The sequence below is a fragment of the Monodelphis domestica genome, chromosome 4, assembly GCF_027887165.1.
Source record: "Monodelphis domestica isolate mMonDom1 chromosome 4, mMonDom1.pri, whole genome shotgun sequence".
Classification (NCBI taxonomy): domain Eukaryota; kingdom Metazoa; phylum Chordata; class Mammalia; order Didelphimorphia; family Didelphidae; genus Monodelphis; species Monodelphis domestica.
In genome coordinates, this window is record NC_077230.1 from 78,445,820 (window position 1) to 78,463,423 (window position 17,604).

The following is a 17,604-nucleotide window of genomic DNA, read 5'->3' on the forward strand; positions in this document are numbered from 1 at the left end:
GCTCCTAGAAGGGGGGGGGGGGGGTGGGTAGGCTGGGGAAGATGGTACCCTTAATGGCTCAGAACAAGAGGTAGGGGCTGCCCATGGGGGAGGGGGGTGGAGAGCGGCCAGCCTGAGTCACGTGGGCAGAATCCTCACGTCCCACACTTCAGGGGAGCGTTTGTGAAGGTAAGTGTCTGGGGAGAGTTCCAGGGACTGGAGCTCGGGCTCTTATTGGCATTAGGAAGACCCTGTTGATGAAACTTCCTCTGCCAAGGCAGGCTAACATCTCTTCTGCCCTTATAGCCAAAGCGATCCAGAACACTGAGAAGTTAAGGGTCTCGCAGCCAGAACTGATCACTGATGAGGCTTGGATGGGTTTTATCCATCATATCCTGTTATCAGTCACTCCGGATTATGAATAGGGAGAAGAGGAAATGAGAGGCATCAGGTGCTTCTGTGCATCTTCTCCACATCAAGCCAGGATGGAAGGCAACACATGTAGAAGTGCAAAGGGTCAGGGTCCAGTCCCTTGGTCAGACACTACTACCCAGTTCCTCCTAAGTATAGTGTTAGTGGAGACTAGTGGTTCTGTCTACCCAGCAGTGCCTGAAACTCCATGAGATGAGAGCTGCATTATACACAACAGGGGGTACGCTTCCTGTTGTTTCCATCTGCTGCAGATGGATTGAGACAGAACTCCTGGCCGTCAGGAGCATTGTTGTTCCATAGTCTGTAACATCTCTTCTGAGTCAGATGGAGGAGGACTATGAGCAATCTTTGTAGCTTTCCTTCTGATTCCCTCCCTTTCTCTCCTTTCCCTTTTCCTATTCAAGATCTTCCTTTCCCCCCACAGTTAGTGCTCTCTTCTAACCCCCAAAATTCAGCTAGGTGGGCCAATGGATAGCTTATTGGATCTGGAATCCAGAAAATTCATTGTCCTGAGTTCAAATTTGACTTCCATTTGCCTCAGTTTCCTCATCAGAAAAATGAGCTGGGGAAGGAAAGGGCAACCCATTCTATTATCTTTCCAAGAAAACCACAAGTGGGGTCATAGAGAGTCAAACCTAACTGAAAAACAACTGAACAACAACCACAACTCCCAAAATAATTTGGTATTTACTTTTTATGTGTTTTTCATTGACTTATATATGTAAAGTTTCCCTCCAATAGAATGGATGTCCATGTAGGTTTTTTTTTTTCATGTCCCTAATACCCAGCACACAACTTATTGAAATGAATGGAACTGAATGGAAATTGGTTTTATAATTACTAAAGATTGTAGTCATTTATACCACCATGGTTTCTTGTTTATCAGGAATAATCATGCTTACTTTTGCTGCCTTCAACTCTGACATTTGAAAGTCATATCTCTAAGTATAATTGCTGAAATGATCTGATACACAGGTACTGGATTAGGTAGGATGCTAGTAATTAATTTCATGAAAATCACGGATCAGCAGTCAGGAAAGGACAGGGGAGCTTCCCTTACCTACATGGTCCCTGTTGTCCTGTTATTTATTTCTCTGTGTCTTTCTGTTCTAAAAGTTATTTTCATAAAGACAGTTTACAGATGCCATCATTAACATTCTGCTAGCTGGGCTTTTCCCATAATTACAAAGAGTAAAAGCAAAAAAAAAATGACTGCATACCATGAAGATTTAGCATAAACAAACTTGATCTTATAGCACATTATTCTGCAAGTTTAAGAATCTCTAATTTCATCCTTGTGGCAACTCATGCTATTAATTCAGATGAAAATCCCTCTTCAACCATTGCTGTAGCCAAGATAATTCACTGTCCCATTATCAGACTTTTGGTGATGAATCCCATAACACTTGGCTAAGTTGGACTCTGGATGGTAGAGAAAAGGTCTACTTCTTACTCAAGGCTTTTTTTTTCCTACTTTGTATCCAACAATTGTATTGGCCTCCTCTTCTTACTCAAAACCATTCTACCTTGGTTAGATTTGCTAGAGGAATGGCCAGTGCAGTCGTGGCACTTGGAGAACCTATTTTTAATTCCTTGTAAACCATAGTGAGACATTAGAGAAGGTCTTTAGGGAATCTTTCAAATGTATTTGAAAATGTCTCATCCATAAACTTAAAAAAGTGCTGCTTTCCTCAATGAAGATAAAATGGAAACAAGTGAATTTTGCATGATGCCACCTATTGTGTCATCTGTCACTTATCTGAATTTATGACCATTTATCAGGAGAGAATAATGTTGATTTTCTTCTACTATTTCAAAGTCTGGAACTAAAATTAAGAGGCCCTGAATGATATATAATGTCACACAGATTTCTAGGACCTAGGACCAGAGGTTATCAATTTGCTGTCTTAGCCCTTATCTTATTAATAATTAAGTATATGTAGTATATGTATATCTACCCATTTGATCATTCTAAAACTTCTGGGAGGCCCATGCTATTCTTACTCCCATTTTATAGGATTGGGAAGCTGAGGTTCAGATAGTAACTGACTTGCATATAATCACAAACTAGGAACCATCGGGTGCTGGCTTCAAAACTAGGTCAGTCAATTTTAAGTCTAGCACTCTTCCTGCTAAACAGATTCAAAGAAGTTCAGAGTTGGAAGACCACACATGAACAAGAATCCCTTCTACAACTTGGACAGATGGGTAATTCTTTTAGCTTTAATTATCTCCACGGATGTAGGGCCTTTTCCTGAAGATCTCCATAAGGGGAAATTCACTACCTCTGAGGCATAGCTATAATTGCTTTTCTTAACTTCATGGTACATTCTTTCTTCCTTGTCCTATCAATAACATTGGCACCTCACTCCTCCTCTAGGATTTCAAATGCCCCCAAATCCAACACCTTCAGAATTCTAGCATGTGACTTTGTCATGTCTTCAATAGCAGTCTACATTGCAATTGAAGTGGTTTTAGCATCCTTTCCATTTTTGGGGAAGCTAAGTGTATCCCAAGGGAAGCTGAATTCATGTATACCTGGTTCAACAAATATCTTTCCATAGCATATTAAAACAACTTATAATTAAAAAAAGTTTACCAGGAAATCTAGAGATGAGGAACTGTATTCCTCCCTCAAATGCCCAAATTCTCATTAATTCCCATTCTCAGATTTTCCCAGTATTGGTCCCACTGACAGTTTTGAAAGTCAGATCAGGTTTCAGCCATAAGCCAGCTGGTGCTATCCATTTAAAGGAAAACAGCAATGTAAGTGAGCAAGATTCTAATCAGTAAGTCTAATTACAAAGTAGAGTAAATCATTATAAATGTTTTTAAAAGTGTCTTAAACACTGCAGAAAAAAAAAGAAAAATTAGCAACCAAACAGGAATCTGCTATGCTCATGGCATTGCCTGGATCTCAAAAGACACACATAAATATATAGGAAATACTTGGGAATTTCTGATAAATGAAAGGCTCATTAATTTCCCCCCTCAAATTTCAAAGCATCACAGAAAATCTCCAGTCCTTTCCCATTCAATCAAATGCTAAACTGTTCCTTTTCCCATTAGAATCCTGCTATCTTCTAATCAAGCCATCTGCCTTCTATGCTCCTAAAGGAGTGGCCAAATAGTTTTTTGGAAAATCAGAAAACCACTCTGACTAGATCTAACTCAATGTAGTGCAGTGGATAAAAAGCCAAAGGGGAGAACTGAGTTCAAGACTTAAATCTGACACAGACCAGCTGAGAAGGATGGCATTTAACCTTTAATTAGTCCAGGAAAACCATGAAAGCATTCAATTATAGATCAACTGATAGTCTAGATCAGTGGAGTAAGTGATCAAAATGGGAGTTCTTTACAATTATATACATACACACATACACCCCCTGCACTGTCAGATGCACCCTGAATGCTACATTCAATTACTTTATTTATAGCATATTGACTCCGACCATTCCCCACAGGGTCTATCCCAAATCTTCAATATTCATCAGACTTCATGCTCCATATGATTACACCGTCATTCTTAGAAATGCCCCTTCACAGGTCCCTTACTTTATTGAAAATATAAGGGCTATTCTCTAGGAGCCCATCAACTATTTTCATCTAAAACTCTGTATGTTTTTATTGATAGGAAAATGAGGTTAGCCTCCATCCCTGCCATATCTCACCCTATGACTGTTTTTGTGCAGAAGAGACCTAGGACTGGAAAGAATATCAAAGATCATCTTGCCTTAATCCTACCATTTTGCAGAGAAGGAAACTACAGTTCAAGGAAGTTATATGACTCATCCAAGATCACACTTGTAATAAGGGCAGAAGTATTTGAACTCAAGATCTATAATGCAAAAATAATAGTCTTTCTACTCTACCATGTTGCCTTCTTTGGTTCATTCTCAATCCAATAGAGTGAAATAGTAGTGATGATGATGATGCCAATGATAATAATAATAACTCACATTCATAAGGTACTTACTATGTGACAGGCACTGTGCTAAGTGCTTTTTACAAGTATCATCTCATTGGATCCTTACAACAACCCTGAGAGGTAGGTGCAATTATTATCCCCACTTTATAGATTAGGAAACTGAGGCAAAGAGAAGAAGGTAAATGACTTATACAGGGCCACATAGCTAGTAAAGACATATTTGAATCTAGTCTTCATCACTCCAGTCCCAGAGCTCTATTGTATGCTCTTAGAAAGCAGAGACCACTTTGCTTATGTTAGAATCTCTGGTATCTGTCCCAGGATCCTGCATTATTTTTAGTAGATGCTTAATAAATATTTGCTAAGTTGAATTAAACTAAAGAAAAAAGCCACCGTCAGTTCCATAGGCCTCCTGGGAATAAGAAAAATCCTAGAAATGTCCATTGATATCACACATTGTAATAATAGATTCAGGGAAGAAGGTGGAGGATGAGAAGATGGAATGATGTGGGGAAATTCTCCCAAAATTATGAAAGGAAGAATGGCATAGTGGACATAGTGGGCCAGTCCTAGAGTTAGAAAGTTCAGAGTTCAAGGCTTGTTTTTGCAAAAATTTAAAATAAAACTGTACCCCTTTAATTGGATTATAAACAAGGTATGGGGTTTACTGGATACACTTGGAGGATGCCAGAAGACACTTGCCTCTTGTGCTGGCATCTGAAAGACCAGTCTCTGAATTAGACTGAGATCAAGTCTATCCACTCAGGGAGACCCAGAAAAAGTGATGTTAATGGGGAAGGGAAGGTATAAGTTTTAGATTAAGGAAGTTCAAGGGGTCTTTCTGGCTAAGCAGAGGAAGTGAACAGAGACTCAAGGTGTGTAGCAAGCTTGGGTTAGCTAGGAAAGAAAGAGTGTGACCAGACATGTAACTATATGTTTTTTTTTTCTTTCTCTGACCAGCTTTTACCTATTTAATAAATAATTATAAATTAATATGCTGTCTCAGAGAATTTTAATCTTAACACTTTGATGCATTTTTCTTTGAGGCCATAAATAAGATGTAAACTCTTAGTGGAAGATAAGGCAAATTAAAAAAAAATAAAATTTAGTTTTAATGAAACTAGAAACTAAGGAAACTCCCAGGAAACCAGGAATGTAAATTACAGACACGTTGTGCATTGGCACTGGTGGAAGGATTTTGTTCTGATAAGAGAGCTATTATTTCCTCCAATATAACACAAAACCTTTCTATTCCAGATCCTTCATAATCTTAAATATCTTCTGCTGATCCCAATTTACAGCACCAATATATAAGCTTTCAGCCTTTACCTTCCCAGCTTGCCTTCTGTTCCTGGGCCATTTTGTCCTAGATGTTTGCTGGGCTCTGTCAGGGCATCACAGACCCAACCCTCCTGCCCATCTGCTTTCATCACTGTTGAATTGCTGCTAGGAAAGTTAAGTGCTCCCCCAAAGTCATCAAGATTCATTGTTAATGATGTCCTTGGAGATGATTAAGAAAAGAAGAATTGGGCATCAGTATACTGAGAAGTAGTTCTGCTTGAATGCAGGGAACAAGAGAGTGAAGGAGAGTGAAGGACCTCTACTTGGCCCGTGGGGCAGCTAGGTGTGCGTGGCTCTCATATAGGATCTAGAGTCAGGAAGACCTGAGTTCAAATCTACCCTCAGACACGTAATAGCTGTGTCACTTAATCCTGTTGACCTCAGTTTCCACATTTATAAAACAACCTGGAAAAGAACATGGCAAACTACTCCAGTATTTCTGCCAAGAAAAACCCAAATGGGGACACAGAGTCAGAAATGAGACAACTAAATAACAATAACTAATCCCTTATCATTCATTCCTAATAATATATAATAATAATATTAATAATAATAATATAATAAATAAAAATAATAATATATAATATTATTATATATATCATATATATAAATATAATAATAATAATAATAACTAATCCCATATCATTATCATTCGTAATGTAGAAGCTTATTCTCCTAAAACTTTTCTTTTATGTATTTAGTAACAAAACGTGCATTATTATGTTTTCTAAGAAGCTTCTCTTATGATCACTCAATAGAGCAAGTATTCCTACCCTCATGTAACTAAAGGGGAAGGCTCGGCTCAGAAAGTTTAAGTAATTTTGCCAAGGTAAATCAGTGGCCGAGCTGAAGCTTGGACCAAAATTCTGACTTCAGATTTTATATTTACTCTTATACGCTTCTGCTCACTCAGTACAGAATTTAAGGGGCCAATCCCTTGATAGCAGAAGCCCAGCTATAACTTCCCCAGATTAAAAGAAAAAGAAAAAAGTTTAAATTTATATAGCACTATACAATTTACAAAGCTCTTTATAGAAAATTTCATTTGACCCTCACCACTCCCTGTCTCCTTCATCTTTTGATGTTATCAATTGCAAGATTTATCATCCTCATTTTAAAAATGAGGAAAATGAAGCTAGGGAATCTAATGACTTGACCAAAGTCACAAAGTCAGAAATTGTAACTAAACTCCTTGACAACAAATTTTTTTTTTAATTTTTTATGTTTTATTGTTATCTTCGTTCTACCAACACCTATGGAACTGGTGGTTAATAGATGCTTGTTGAATGAATGATTAAATAAGTGAATGACAGCCTAGCTGGATAAATGGATGAAGTGGCTTCACAGTGACTCAAAATCAAGTCTCCATTCCCCATGTTCGTTTCATAACAACTTATCTCAATGACGAGGGGTTGGCTGTCCTCAATTACTGGCTACAATATTTTTCTCCTAACTCACCAAATTTCATTCTGAAACTCCTACTGGGTTCCATTTTTTGCCCTGCCAACCTCCCCGAAACTACTGTGCCCTACTTACAGGATCTGTCATGCTGGCTATGATTATAAACCTCTTGTATTAATAAACTGGGAGTGCCTTATTTTAGACCCCTGACATCTGTCACATACATATTAAGCAAAGTTTTAAACTTTAAAATGCCTATTTCCTGAAGGATGGAAGCCACACACTGTGAAGGCAAGGACTTTGTATAAGCGACTGCACTAACGTTTCAAAGGAGGATTATCTGTATTAGCAAAATGGCAGTTCTCTCCCTAGGAATCGCCACCCCCATTCACAGCTATGGAGATAATGAAACAGTACCTGGTATTTCTAGAAACTGCTTAAGGTACTGTTGGACTAAATATATTGACTTTGCTATTTCAGGTATTATAACCAAGTTTCCCTGCAGTCCAATATGGCTGCTAGTAAATAATACAGCTGGCTAAAAATGCTAAAGTGAGAGGATCATAAAAATACTTTGAGTTCAGCTCCCCCCCCCCAAGGAAATAAAGGAGGTCCTGGGGGGAAAGAGTGGGGAGTTTAGAATCAGGGAATCTTTGGTCAGATCTTGGCTCTGGAACCTGTGGGATATATCTGAACCTCAGTGTCTTCTTCTAGAATATGAAGCAGTTAGACTATACAACCTCTGAGATCCTTTCTAGCTTAAAATCTAGGAAAAAATAATTTGCCAGGGGAAGGTAGGTTGCACAGTGGATAGAGCACCAGACCTAGGTTCAAATGTGGCCTGGAGACATTTCGTTGCTATGATACCCAACTGCCTAGCCCTTGCCACTACTCCATCCTAGAAGTGATGTTAAGATAGAAGATAAGGATTGTTAAAAATTAATAATAAAAAATGATGTGCCCAAGGTAACATAAACAGCAGCAGCATTGTAGTTTAGTTTTTTGTCAATCTTTATTTTTATGTTTTAAATCTTACTTTTTCCACTTGTAAAATAGTAACATGCATCAGAAGACTTTAAGAGGGCTTTATTATATATTAAAGACAAGAAATGTACATTTCAGTGTCTTAAGCATCAGTGCCTGAAACAAAGTCTCCAAATGAATATTTTATAGGAAAGACTAATATACAATGGATTCTGTGGGTTGAATATTCCCTTAGTTTTCCTAATGTTGATATTTTTCTATGTATAACATTTATTTTAAAAGATTTAGCATTACAAAACTTACTTTAATAAAACATCCTCTTCCTGTAAACTTTAAAAACAGTGATTCAGAGAAGAAATATCTCTGTTAGGGAGTATTGTATTTCCAACAATGAATTTTGGAGGAAAAGCTATCATCCTATCTAGATAGGAAATAAAAAGTAAGATTTAACCGAAATAGTGTTAATTTAATTTAATTTAACCTGAAAAAAATATTTCCAAGAGATAAAGCTGATTTACTAAAAGTAAGCTTCAGGAGAGCTAGATTCTAGTGGCATCTGCCAGTGGAACTTCAGTGATGTCATTTAACTACCCTTTCTATATTTGCATCCACAAAGAGAGACAAGAATGCATTCTTTATATCTAGGGTTGATAGAATAATCTGTTATGTACTTGTGCTACATATTTTGACCTCCCTGATCAAGTGAAAATTGAAACAAATATATATATATATATGTATATATATATATATATATATACATATATATATAATTATGTGTGGTCACTGTGAAGAATTGTTCTGGGTCATCCATTTCAATACCTTCATGACCACATGACTCCTCTACTGGAATAAGTTCCCTCCTGCCTTTTCTCCCCACCCCTCTTCAATTTGTACTTCATATTGCTACCAAAACTTACTTATGCAGAATTCTTCTCTGGTCATTCCTCTGCCCAAGGCCCTTAAATAGCTCTCTTGGCTACTGAATCAAGTTCAAATACTTTACTTGGAACTAACAGCCCTCCATAATTAAGCAAGTCTCTACTTTTCTTGATTGAATTTAATTCTACTCCCTTCAACTCACCACATCTTAGAGGTTCTGCTAATTGTGCTCAATTCACATCTCACACTTTCTCATCTCCTTTCCTCTGCAAAAGGGGAAGAGGAGACATACAGATGGAAATAACGACAATGATAAGTAACTACAAATTTTGGAGTGTGGAATGCTCTTCCAACAGAATCCTAACAACTCCTTTGTTTAAGCTTATCTCCCTCCAAATTGGATTTTTCAGAAGCAATTGGAGTTTTGTTCAGACTTAATTGGAGCCTCCTGGTTGTTGTTATTCATTTGCATCTGCCTCTTTGTGCCCCCATTTGACACTTTCTTGACAAAAATACTGGAGAGTTTTACCATTTACTTTTCCAGCTCATTTTACAGAAGAGGAAACTGAATTAAGCAGGGTCATGTGGCTAGTAAGTGTCTGAGGTCAGATTTGAACTTGGGAAGATGAGTCTTGCTGACTTAAAATTCTGATGCTCTACCCACTGTGCCACCTAACTGCCCAATTTGAAATCTACTTTTCCTTTTATGCACCCCCATCTAAACCTTACAGTCTTCTAAAATGTTGATGAGCCTTCCTGAGCCAGGATGCTTCCTCTACTGATATGGAGTTCTTAGATTCTGGAATCTGTCTATTGGACTTCTTTTCATATTGGACCAAAGTGCCAACCCATGGATGACAGTGTCAGGGTAAGCATAAATATTTTGGGCCCTTGTATGAGAAAATATTCCAATGGTCACTTGCATGTGGTCCAATCAACCTTATGGTTGCCTGAAGGCTAAGTGTGACTATATCTCAACTCTTCAAATTCCTGAAACCTGACTAGGTTAGTTCACCAAACACAAAGCATTCAAAAAAGAGAATTCAAAGCAATTAAAGGACTACAGGGACTGATTTATGGGTAAAAATTAAAAGCACAGCTTGTTTAAAATGATGCCTTGGAGGGAAGTTGAATAACTAACTGTGACTCCAAGAAGGGAGTAAATAGTAAAGATGAAATAAAATACTTTTAAATGCTGTCCAAAGAACTTGAAAGTGTAAAACCAAACCAAATTCTATTTAAAATAATTACCAGCACACAAACTTTCCAAATATGAGCTGCATTTAACTGCTCAGAATTCTGCAAAAAGAAAGGTTTGAGAATCCTTGTTTGTGGCATTCAAGCATTTTAAGACTGCTCTCTCCTCCAAATACCTTCTAGTTTTCTTCTATAGGATACCCCTTCCCAGACTCTTTGGTCCAGGTCCTCACATGTGCCATGTTGTCTCTCATACTTGTGCCTTTGCACAAGTTTTCTCCTTGCCTAAAATGAATTTATCACCTACACTTCTTAAAATGCCATTCTTTTATAAGTTCAATTCAAGGCCTATTGAGTACTTTCCTGATATTTCTAGCTACTAGAGACTCTCTTTCCTGTTATTCTTGTTTTGTATTTAGATTCAATATATTTTTATTAATGTGTGCATATTTTGTTCTCCTGGTAGGAAGTGAGCTCTGTATCTAAGAAAATTGTTTCTTTTTTTTCTGCCATGGTGTGTGTGTATCTTTGTATCTTCAGTGCCTAAAATAGAGCTTGAATATAGCAGGTGCTTAATAAATATTTAGTGATTGCTTCTTTTTCTGTATCTCTCTCTCTTCTTTCTCTGCCTTTCTGTCTCTATTTTTCTCTCTTGGTGTCTCACATACACCCACATTCACTTCCAAATTTCCTCACCCCTATTCCTCATACAATATGGAATTGAATAGCCCATTACTATTGGCTTTGTAAAATGTGTAAGCAAGCAAAAAATTCTGTATTTTATCCTGATCTACTCATTACCATATGGAAAGAAGCATTCTGTTCATTAAAATAAAAATGAGGGTTATGTCTCCAGTCCCTCTCTCCCCTTTTCTGGAGTTTCTTTAATGCCAAAAGCAGTCAGTGCAATTGGACCAAGAAATGTGAATTTTTCTACACACAAACACCAAATTCCAATTGACCTATTTTTGGTTTTGCAGACACTGGGCAATAGAGTATTTTTGCATTGATGTGTTTATCAATCAGTAATCATCAAATACCTACTATGTGTCTGGTACTAGCAATGCAGAGACAAAAATAAAACAGACCCTGCCCTAAAGGAACATAATCTAGATTAGGCTAAACCAACGTTTTCTAGGAAGTTTTTAGCATCTTAAACTTCTACTGTGTTTGAGCTCACTTTTTCTTTCTTTCAAACTAGAGGCTACATGATATTACGGCAGGTGCTGCAGACTTGGAGTAAGGAGACCTAGAGGTCTTGTTAGAGGAGATAGAAGCTGGTTTATCTCAAAACTAATTATTAACTAATTTTGGGTAAGTTGCTTAACTTCTGTGAGGCTCCTCATGAGCCACAAAATGGAGATAACAATATTTTTACTCTGTATCTCACAGGGTTGTTTTTGGGAGAGCCACTTGTGAAGCACAATATATGTGTGTGAATGTATACATGTGTGTCTATAACATAATGTATGATTATAAGGCAATATATAATTATGATATATAATACTATGTTACATAAAATGATATATTATCAATCACTAATAATATATGAAGCATCTACTTTATGCTAGCTACTATATTAGAAACTAGAGATGTAAAAGCAAAAAAGAAATCAGAGCTTATCCTCAAGGAATTTATATTCCATATTGATGATGATGATGATGATGATGATGATGATGATGATGATGATTACCCTGACCTAATCAGAGCCAAAGTCCTCTCTTAGACATGCTGGCAACAACTCTTGTTTTTCCACTTTCATTGAAAAGCAATCTGTTTTATGGGTCAGAGGAAAGACAAAAGAATGCAAGTTTGGCATTGTATCACTAGTTGAATGCCTTTCCTGCTTTTCCATAATCCCTTACCAAATGCTGGGAGATTCTGTAGTTCTGTATAACATGGAAAAGGCAGGACTATGATTGGCTGAGAGATTACCAGTGAAACACTGAGCTTTTGTGCAATTAAAAAATAACCTTTAGGCAACCTTAAATTAATTTATTCTGCATAACATTTCCTTGAGGTTTTCATGAGGGAGAAAATAAGTCTTCCTAAGCAGTTCGAAGGTCTTTTATTTCCTGCCGGTATTTAAATAACTCTCTTCTGTAAATGTACCCAGGTGCCAAAGTGGACCATCTTAGAGCCAAAGATATAAGGAATAAGATCTGACCCTGTCTCAGACAGTATCTTTTCCAAAAGCAAAAAAAAAAAGTAAGCTATTATAAAAACTGGAGAGTCCATTTGGAAATATTTTAATGTCTTTAAGGATGTTTAAACTGGATATTTTCAAATGTAAATTGACATTTGTCATTCAGGATCCCTTTGGAGAAAAGATGGTGTTTCTTCCCCCCCTGCTTTGGTAATTATAAATTTTCACCTGATGATTATTCATTCTATTGGCAAATATTTCTACATATTTAAAGGATATTTAGGAGCTGAGACCTAGGATGAGAAATTTCTACCCCCCAAAGGAATTCTTTTTATTGCTCCTCCTCTCCTCCAAGCTATTAACTACTGAGATGAGGATTGTGAAATGTTTCTGCCCCAAGGAAAGTGGTACCCACATAGAGTACTAGCCACCCTGCCAGCAGGGCCCAGGTAGGAGAGGCGGTTATACTACGTGTCATCCTGAAGAACTGGCTCATTTACAGGGAGCTTTAGGGATTGGAAGCCAAGCTGTGACTCCTCAGGATTCTACTTCTCTTATGAATATTATTGTCTCAATTTATTTCACCTGAATGGATGGGAGAAGGGGTGGGAAGAAAATGCCACTGACAGAAGCCTCTGGGGAGGGGCCCTGCTGATTTGGGCATCACAAAAAAAGGCTCCAGAACACCTTTGAGAATGGAGAGCCTGCTGAGTGAGAAGATAAAAGTAGAAACAGTAAACTGGTCGCTACCTGTGTGGCAGGTGTGTTTGCTCACCAGAGGCAAGCAGGCAATTTAATTGTCAATGACCAACTAGTCTTGGAAAGTTGCACCATGCAAAGACTTCGCTAAGCCCCACCTCAGCCTCAGTCCCTGAGCTGCTGATGACAGCTCTCCTTTGCCCTACTTCCAGAAAATACCCTAGCCCCCTTTGTGCTCCCAGACCTCAGCCCTGAAAGATGCGAGAGATTGAGAAAGGCACATACATCTCATTGGGAGCTATTGCCGTGGAATGACAAACCCAGAGTGGGCATGTATTTCTATGGATGATTTTGTTACACCTGGGTAAACACAGACTGAGGGGAGGAGAAGTACCCCGCCAAATACAGCAGCCCTGACAGGGCTCTGGCAGTTCTACAGAGGAAAGAACATTCAGAGCCCTTTCTTAGACTGCCAAGTGGGGGCTTGAGAGAGTAAGAGAATTTAGAAAGGATAAATGGGCATGTAAGGCTTTTGTGGTTGTTTGGTCATGTCCGAATCTTTGTGACCCCATTTCGGGGTTTCTTGGCAGAGATACTAGAGTGCTTTGCCATTTCCTTCTCTAGTTCATTTGACAGATGAGGAAACTGAGGCAAACAGGGTGAAATGACTCATCCAGGGTCTCATAGCTAGGAAGTGTCTGAAACATGAGTCAGGTCTTCCTGACGATAGACCCAGTTTGCTCTATGTACTGTGCACTTAGATGACCTAGACACCACCTTCCTATCAGCCTATAGCAAGGGTTTATGGCCTGGGGACAATGCACTTTAAATTTTGTAATTATATAAATATACATATATATTATACATGCATACCTGTATATATGTGCCTTATAAATATATATACATATATAATATATATAAATAATTATATATATGTATATATCTTATAAGCCCTTGTTATATATATTTATATATATATATGTCCTATAAACTCGTGTGCTATATATACCCTATAAAACCTTGCTCTCTCTCTATATATATATTTGTATATTTAAGCATTATAAGGCTTTGTGCTCTGTATATATATTCTATAAATATATATATATATACATATATATATACTCTATAAACCCTTGTGCTATATATCTATAGACACCCTATAAAACCTTGCTATATATATATATATATATACACATACATCCTATAAATCCTGACTATAGCCTAATAGTAAGGCAGTGCATAGGTATGTATATGTATATGTATATGTATACATATATATATAGAGAGAGAGTTAGCCCTTTATAACCTGAGGTCCATAAAATTTAAATTTTGTCATTATAAATATAAATGCACACATATATACACACATACAGATATTTCCTCCACATCATAGGGATTTGGTGTGACACCCCTGAGATCTGGAAATTCCTAGTAAAATTTTTTATTTTTGAAACCATGATGGATAAAGTCAGGATGTGGAAGGCTTCCTTTACAATTTCATTTTATAGACTTAAAATATTCTTCTGAAAAAGGTCTATATAGGTTTCATCAGTCCACCAAAGGCATCTTAGAGACAGAGACAGGAAGAGACAAACAGAAAGGCAGAAATAGCATTTATTTTACACTTTCTTTATGCCTACTACTTAGCACTCTCAGCCCATAGGACCCCTTCATCCTTCTGATTGAAAAGAAGAGATAAGAAGGCAGCTAGGTGGCTCAGTGGATTGAGAGTCAGATCTAGAGACTGGAGGTCCTGGGTTCAAATCTGACCTCAGACACTTCCCAATTGTGTGTCCCTGGGCAAGTCACTTGACCCCCATTGCCTAGCCTTTACCATTTGTCTGCCTAGGGACCAATACACAATATTGATTCTAAGGCAGAAGGTAAGGGTTTAAAAAAATTGTTTATGGTAGACATTGGAAATCTCTTCTCAGATCCTCTACCATTTAAGAAGGGCTGTCAAAGAATTCATTTCATCATTTTCTACCCAATTATTTTCCCAGACTTTGTGATAAATAGATACTCATCTGCAAGATGAAATCAACTGAAAATTTCTCTTCCTCAGATAATTTTCTACCTTAGCTTTTGACAAATAATTTCCCATTCATCCAACTACCCCTCCCCTTTTTAGCTGTTTTTCTGTATTTGTCTCCATCCTACCTCTATTAGATTGTGAGCAACCTGAGGGGAAGGAATATCTCTCTTATTCCCAGAATTTAGCACAGTATCTGGAGCATAGTAAGTACTTAATGGATGTATCTTGATTTTGACTTTGATTCTGACCCTGCCAAGCACCATGTGAAGTATGGGTAATAAAAATGCAAGGAAAAGGACATGTTCTACCTATAACTTACATTGACGACAACATATACATACACACACACATGAACCCCAAAGTTGGAAAGGTAGAGAGGAGTCACTTACAGGGTCAAGGAGGAAGAAAAATCTAGAGATGCAGGATTAAAATGAGCAATAATGGCTTAATGGTGGTCCACGAAAGGAACTCAACACTCAGAAGAAAGGGCTGTAAAGTAAAAATATCTCCAGATTAAGAAGGTTTCTGGAATGGAAAAAGAAATATCAAGATGGTCAGGAATGACATGAAAAAGATTAAGAAGTCCTGGACTTAAGAGACAGGCACACGATTGGCCAGCCATGGAACCATGGTTTTCATTTCCTCTCATAAGTGAGGTGGAATGATTACTTTCCTTGGGCCCAGAAACACTAATATGGGCATAATGAATTACAGTTACATCTTTACTTAAAATATCTACTCACCCATTTCATGCATATAATGTAAACACTAAATCCAATTAATTTATATATTCAACATTCTTATTGGAACACAGGATTTAGAAATGGAAGGGATGCTAGACATCAAGTCCAATTTTCTTACTTTATGGACAAGAAAATTGAGGCCAAAAGACTAAAGTGATTTGCCCACCATAACACAGGCAGCATCAAAGAGAGCTATGGTTTAAAACCAGATCCTTTTCATCACTACACTTCCTTTCTTGTTTCTTTGTCCACAGTTTTGATAATTAAATCACCTCATATTCCCTCTTGAAATTACTTTGTATTTTTCTATATTTTCTTACTCATGTACATGGTGATTTTTACTTCTGTCCTAGGAGAATGCAGGTTTCTTAAGGGCAAGGACTCGTTCAATTTTTTTTCTTTGTATTTCCAATGTTTGGCTTAATTGTTTGATTCTTATACACAGGAGGTGATTACTAAGTGTTTGAGCTGAATTGGTGTTTTACTCTTGCTGGTTCCCCCAATTCCCTCATGATTGTGAAGCTCTCTGACAGAAAGAGAGTCAGAGACATGCTGGGTGTAAAGAACTCTATAAATGCCTTTGTGGATGAAGATGACAGAAATGAAAATGAGCTAAAGGCTGTTACAGGGGCAGTAGTAGGCAATAGAAAGACTGTTGGGTGTGGAATTGAAGGACCTACATTCAAGTCCTTCACCTTCCACTTTCTGGACCCTTGAGCAAGTTAATTCAGTTCTTTGGGCCTCCATTTTCTAAACTATAAAATGAAATGGGTTGGAGTATATGACCTTGAAGGTCAATTTCATTTCCAAATCAATGTTCCCCTGATCAAAGGGATAGGAACTAGATGAGGCCTGGATCTATGAGTTCATTGATACAGGGAACTCTCAGGTGAGAAAGACTCCCTTTACCTATGTATGCAGTTAAATCATGTTATAGTTTCTGAGAGTTGCCTAGAGCAGTGGTATCAAAGTCAAATAAGGATCAGGGCCTCCAATCCATACAGATGGATCCCTGAAGGCTATTTATTGATTTAGTTTTCAAATGTGTGTTTACTGTATTTTCACTGGCATTCTTAACTATTTCCTAATGACTTTTTAACTTGGTTCAGGCGCCATTTTGGAGTAGCAGGTTTGACTCTTTTGGCCTAAGAGAATTGGGAGGTTAAGGGACTTGCTCTGGACCACTCAGCAATTATAGGAAAGGTCCTGTCTTCTTGGACTCTACTCCGGCTCTCATTCTATTGTACCCATCTGTTTTTAGGAAGATGGGGGAGGGATAGTGATAATATTCATTATATGCAGCTTAGTTTGGAGGACCCAGTATCCTAGTGGTGAGGAAGTGGGGAAAAAAAGCATCTGTTCCAGTAGCAGTGAGATGGCTTTAAAATCTGTGTCAGCCAATGAACCAGGACAGGAGACAATTTTAGTTTGGGTGGCAATCGGAAAAGGCGCATATAACAAACCAGTGATTTCGGAATGGCAATGTTGCTTAGCAGTGAAGAGTGTATTTGTCAAATGTGCCACCCAGTAGGGTTGAACAGAAGATCAATGAAACAATATGAGTCTCAAAATCTTATGTCATTGTATATAAACTGAAGGTCTCCAGATTCAGTCAGGTGAGAATATGATTCACATTCAAAATCCATTGAGGTGGCAAATGGATTGCCCAACCTTGATTGTATCACCCCTAGGTTGGATCCCATCTTTCTGACCCTGTTGTGAGGAATAAAATCAAAAGAGCTGGATTTTTTTCACTTATTAAAAGGGAAATGATCTTTTCACCCCAAAGAAGAAAACACGGAAATAACTAAGTCACTTATACTAAAGCAGCAAGGACTTT

At 37.7% G+C, this 17,604-nt stretch overlaps 1 protein-coding gene and 1 long non-coding RNA gene across 3 annotated transcripts in view; one reads left to right on the plus strand and one right to left on the minus strand.

Moving 5' to 3' along the window:
• The window catches only part of LSAMP (limbic system associated membrane protein), an 826,684-nt gene that overhangs the window by 289,493 nt on the left and 519,587 nt on the right, over positions 1-17,604 (minus strand). The gene's annotated exons all lie outside the window — the stretch shown is intronic.
• On the plus strand, positions 37-4,282 carry LOC130454081 (uncharacterized). The gene is made up of 2 exons (XR_008911753.1): positions 37-168; positions 4,046-4,282. It is a non-coding gene; the product is annotated as an uncharacterized LOC130454081 (long non-coding RNA).